A 5833-nucleotide genomic window follows, 5' to 3' on the forward strand; every position below is an offset into this window, starting at 1 on the left:
AAAGAGACCGAATTTTGTGTGCAAAAACTCTGCCGAAACTATCTTAAACAATTTTTTCAGAAATCCTAAAGAGAATAACATAGTCTCGTGGATTAGGTAAATTTTAATCAGTGAGCCACGTAAAAGTTATGGTGTGATATTTACTTATGGTTTCCTAAAAAGCCTAATTATCTAGTCTAGACTTCTTAGTCTACTATTGGCGAAAAACTGCGTCAACAGCTATAATGACTCATACTCATATACATTAATAAGAAACAATTTCAATTTATTACAAAGGTTTTAATTAAAAATCCACCATTAATTATACATTTTTTTTCTTCATTAAAAGTAAATACAACGGGTACGTTTCCATGCTTGTAAGTAAACACAAATATATGTTATGGTCTAGAAATGACCCTATATATTGACAGCATGTAAAAACATGAGCTGAATGAACTAGAAACAATTTGCTGCAGATGAGGAGAGAACATCTTCACATGTCCTCATTTGAAGTTGAACGACAATGCAAGGTGAGGTCCCTTCCCACACATGAAAATTTTTCGGATGCAGAAGGAAATATAGTCAGTTCATTTATTACTTTTCAGAAAAATCTCACGATATGTTATTGCTATTCTTTATTGGCTAATCCAAAGATTGTGAAATGGATATTCGAAACATAAATTACAGTGATGACTTTTGCTAAATAATGCATAGTCTTTTGCTAACTTTTGGAGCATAACATAGATTTTACTTACAGTTGAGCATTTGCACAGTACAATGTTCTATTATGTGTATATACACAATAAGAGAAAAGAACTACTAATATAATAATCGAGTATTTGATGTGTGATGTGTGTATTTATAATGTTCACTCCAAAGCTATGGCTTGTAAGTGGAAATTAAAACAGTACACTCATTTGGTAGATTCAATTGAGGCCACTAGCTAATTTATGATCATTGAAAGGAATTCATTAAAATGGTTTATGCAATCTATAGGACGGGAAAAAAATGCTCGATGCTACTCATTATTAGACGCTTGAAACATGATTATATTTCGTAATTTTTTTTTTGAAATGATTTGAGAATGAAATACTGTAGTAGCTTAGTTTATATAAATATATATCGCTGGACATATAGTCGGCAGCTGATTTTATCTCTATATATATATATGTTGTAAAAGTACAGGTGCTACCAGTCTTCAAGCGGGGAAGTTGCAGCTGCATGCATATAGTATACGTGTTGTTTTGAAAGATGAAGCTTTACAGGAGGTGTTGAGTATGCACAATTATAGATACCTATATCACACCCAAAATAAAAAAAGAATAAAATATGTATTCAGGGAACAGATTTTAATCCATATTGTTTCTTAGTAATCCAATGAAAGCTTGATAAAATCAATTGCTTGGTGTACGGAAAAGATTTTTCTTTATTATTTAAAATAATATTTTAGTTGGACAATATTCATCCTTGAGTTGTTAAAAACTTATAATCAATATAAATGTTAATATGGCATCAGTTATTAGTTGATGAGACTAATATGTTTTCTTAGTTTTTTTTTAATATATTGTATAAAATTAAATTTATTATATGTTATATAAATTAGATTGAATTGATTATGATTAGTTTTTTTAGAATGTTATTCGTCAATCAATCCTATTTGGTTAACATTCACTTATTTCATTAATACAATCTATATATCTATATATTTATATATAGATGAAAGCTATATAAAAGTGACGTGACTTTCTAAAATATAAAATTTTAAAGAGTTGTATTAAAATTTTATAAAATATAAAAACAACTTTTGAATGTTTTTAATTTTTTTTTCCGTTTCTTCCTCGGAAGCCATTGTGCCAAAGCCATTTTTTCTCCTCTCCTCTTTACACAATTTTTCTTTTATTTTTAAAAGGAAATCGTTAGTAAACATGTTTTTATTTTCAAAAATAAAAAAATGAAAAATAAAAAACTTATTTTTATTTTCTGGATTAAAGAAACAAAAACACAAAACTTTGCCAGCCCCTATTTTTTTTTTTTGAGTTTATGAAATTTACAAGAAAAAATATTCACCATAACTCTCAAAAAGTATTATCAAACATGGTTTATAACACTTTAGTAAGTTATGTTAAGTCTACCCATAATATTAAAAGTCTTGCCGTAAAATAAACTATTATAACATTGTTTTGGTGTTATATATTGTAAATAGTTACATTATATAAATGTTATGGCTCTTTATGTCAAATATTTTTTTCATTTAATTACATTAACCAAATGTAATCTTATAGTTATTAATTACATTTTCAAAATGTAATTTTAGTGTTTTTAATTACAAAATTCTTATGTTATGTATTAAGGAATATTGTATTTTATTATTGTTATATTTTTGTAATAATAACTCTTTGTTAATGTTATATTTTGTGTTTTTTATAACACTTTTGAAGTGAAATTGTCAAATTTTATAATGCCTACTATTTGTCCCAATAATGTAATAAGAATTTGATCAAGTCTAATGTATTTTCTTGTATTAACCAAAATATCCAATACATGTGTCCCAAATAAAAAAAATTAAGTAAAAAATATACCATAATAAAAGTACTCATGCTTAGAATATAATGTCTAACAAGTCCAATAAAATACAAATTGTAACATTTGTCCAATGCTTTCTCTTTATTAATTACAAGCATCCAAATTTTGTATAGCTCTCTTCATCACCTAGATTTCAGAGTAAAAATATGCAATAAGAAAATAAAACTCATATGTTATCTTCATAACCAATAAGTATAACAGTCTAAAAAAATCGGCACCATAACTAAACTCATACCTCATAGGATGGCTAATTGTAATCTCATACGATCCTTATTCTTATAAATCTTTGAAAGCTTCAGTGTATGCGTATGAAAGTCATAAGCAAATAAAGAGAAAGTTAAATATATATATAAATCCATATATATGCAAAGAATAATAAAAAATAATTATGCAAGGATACAGACCTTTATAGTTAAAATATATATAGATATATAAGTGTCCTCGTTAATTTTTTATTTTATTTTGGAAAAACATGACATATAGATAGAGATACAGAATGAGACTAATAAAGAGTTAATTTTGGAATAAAAAATCTCTCTGGAATAATTAGCTATAGAATTAAAATCGAAGTCAACTAGAGAATGAAAAAGATGAGGCTAAAATCCTACATACAACATATTCTAGACATCTGCATGCAGTATAAGCACGCAATATAAGCAATACATGCCAATAGAAATCTCTTGATTGCACATATACAAAAAGAGCATTAAATAATCCAAAAGGCTAAGTCGATATACAATAAGGCATTTATTGTATATGAAATACCTTCTTGCTCATGAGGCCTTTTTCTTTTTCAATGGCTTCATCTCACACTTCCAAGCAGGGGACATGTAATTCTTCTATTATTAGTTACATCATTAAATGTAATGTTACAGTTAGTTTTAATATTACTAAAAAGAATTCAAGAAACATGATGTGAAGTAAAATGGATAATGCATGCGATAAAAAATAAACAGAGGCTGAAATTAAGTTCCAGGCTTGAAGAATACCAGACTAAATAATTGGTGAATACAAGGGAATGAAGACACATGCTAACTGGACTTTGTAGATATTCTCTCCTCCTTCAACCTTCCTTTTCAATTGCCTAGCATAAATATGTAATGCATCCACACCTGAATCATCTCCTCTTAATATAACACAACATGCTTTTTCATGGTTTAAATTCTGTTGTTTACAGCTCCTCATCCTCGGTCCAACAATAAGAAATCAAATTAGTAATACTCCATATAGAACTTGCAACCATAAGCAGATTTTATAGAGTACAATATTTTCAATAGTAATAAAATCACAGTAGATTTAAAATGTTTAAAGTAAATTACTTCTAAAGGTAAGTAATAAATAGATATCGTAACTCAAAGGCCAACAATGAGTCTATAGTAGTAATTAAAGGCTGATTTATATCTCCAAGTTTTTCTTCTATGTCTGCTCCTAAAATTTTTGGTCCAGTAACCCTCATAGCTTAAGAATATAATAAGGTGATTGACATGAAAAATGTTTTAAAAGAAGGGTACCAAAACAAAGATCAAAGGCAATAATCAAAAGGCAAAACTAATCGGTGAAAAAATCAACATTTTCATCTGTTAACAGGAGAACTTCTGATCTGAATATTAGCTTTCTCAATAGAAGCAGCATCATATGAAATAACCTCACATATGGCACTTGCAACCATAAGCAGGAGCAACAACTGTATCAATATTAATTTACTAATACCATTAATATATATTTATGATGATAGGTTTATGTAGAAAAGAAAGGAGAACGATAATTACACTCACATTCTCACTAACCAAACAGTAATAAGAAACAAGAATCATAATGTCAAATTTTGGGTCATCTTCAGTGTACTCCTACATTTTTTATAACAAATCTGCAAAAATACTTGGTCAAAAAAAGACTATGGAAACTTATAAAAGCAATAAGACAAAATCGCAGAGGAAATCAACAATATAGATACTTAATTAAAACTATAAAAGAGTTGTGTTTTTACAAAAACTATTTCTGCAATATCAATATATATATAGACATAGACAGTGATCATCAAGAAACTTCATAATTAATTTGGTATAACAGATCGATCATTACATAGATACATAGAAGAAAGACCTAGAAATAAAGAACATAGTATTAAGTCTTAAAGCACAACACAACAACGAATGATGATAAAGATTATTAACACTCACTTTCTCATCACTAACGAAATAGTCAGAATGTACTTAATGTTTTACAACATAGTAGCCATCTCACTCTCTAACTCACTCACAAAGTCTAAGCAACAATTTATTGAAACAATTGAAGCTACGAGTTATTAGTCAATAAGCTCTAGAAACCATCAAATTGAAAAGGCAGAAGTATAGATCAATCAAGTATATATGATACAATTCAATCAGCATAAACAATAAAGTGAAAATAGAGCATATACAATACAGTAAGAAAACAAAGCATAAACAAGTTCGACTCACATCAAATCATAATAACTCTTAAAGTAGATTAATACATCTAATTGAAAGTAAAAATCACAACCTAAATGAAGAGCGCAACATACATAATTGATGGAGATAGAGCAACAAATTAAGCCATTCCAAGATATTCATCAAAATCAATTAGAAACTGTAGCATCAATTATCGTGGTCAATGTTTGACTTTTCTCTTCGTCTTCTACAACTTTGGCATCCTCAGTAGCTTCCTATATGGTAGCGAATTCGCTCTGGCGGTCCTCAGTTGCCAATCGGATGCACTTGTTCCTCCACTGAAACCCTTGGCGCGATCAGAGTGATTAAAGCAGCAAACGTATTAAAATTCTTACGCATTGTAGGAGAGAAGAGCTTCGTCGTTGGTGCCGGTGTCACTAGAGAATGGACAGAGAACTGGAGGAGATAATGTCGTGAAGTGAGAAGGAGATCATGGTTGAGAGAGAGGGCGGGAAAAAGAGAGAGAGAGATTCTAGGGCAAAGAAAGAAAAAAAAGAAAAAAAATGTAAAGGGTTATTTTCGTACATTTGGAGTAACGCTAATCCTAAAATGATATTACATATAATTAATGGTTTGATGGTTTGACTTAATCTTTATCTATGGTCCTTATTTAAAAAAACGTGGAAAGCCTATTACGTTTTTTAATATCAAAATCCCTGTAGTTATATCTGTATCTTTAATTTTTGGTTTTAACTTTTTTTTTTTTTTACTTTAATAGAATATTTTTATATTTAACAGTATAACTTAAACTTAAATTTAAATAAAATTAAATAATTAAATTATTGAAAAATGATATTTATAAG

General features: G+C 28.4%; 1 long non-coding RNA gene across 2 annotated transcripts; it reads right to left on the reverse strand.

The window, feature by feature from the left end:
• Positions 1 to 2477: 2477 nt before the first annotated feature.
• Positions 2478 to 5564, reverse strand: LOC133818978 (uncharacterized). Of its 2 annotated transcripts, XR_009886177.1 has the most exons (5): positions 5105 to 5564; positions 3552 to 4429; positions 3328 to 3401; positions 2798 to 2855; positions 2478 to 2688 (listed from the first exon to the last, which is right to left on the reverse strand). It is a non-coding gene; the product is annotated as an uncharacterized LOC133818978 (long non-coding RNA). The 2 variants fall into 2 exon arrangements; XR_009886176.1 differs by having other exon boundaries at positions 3552 to 5564.
• Between the last annotated feature and the right edge of the window lie 269 nt (positions 5565 to 5833).

The sequence above is a fragment of the Humulus lupulus genome, chromosome 2 (assembly GCF_963169125.1).
Source record: "Humulus lupulus chromosome 2, drHumLupu1.1, whole genome shotgun sequence".
NCBI lineage: Eukaryota > Viridiplantae > Streptophyta > Magnoliopsida > Rosales > Cannabaceae > Humulus > Humulus lupulus.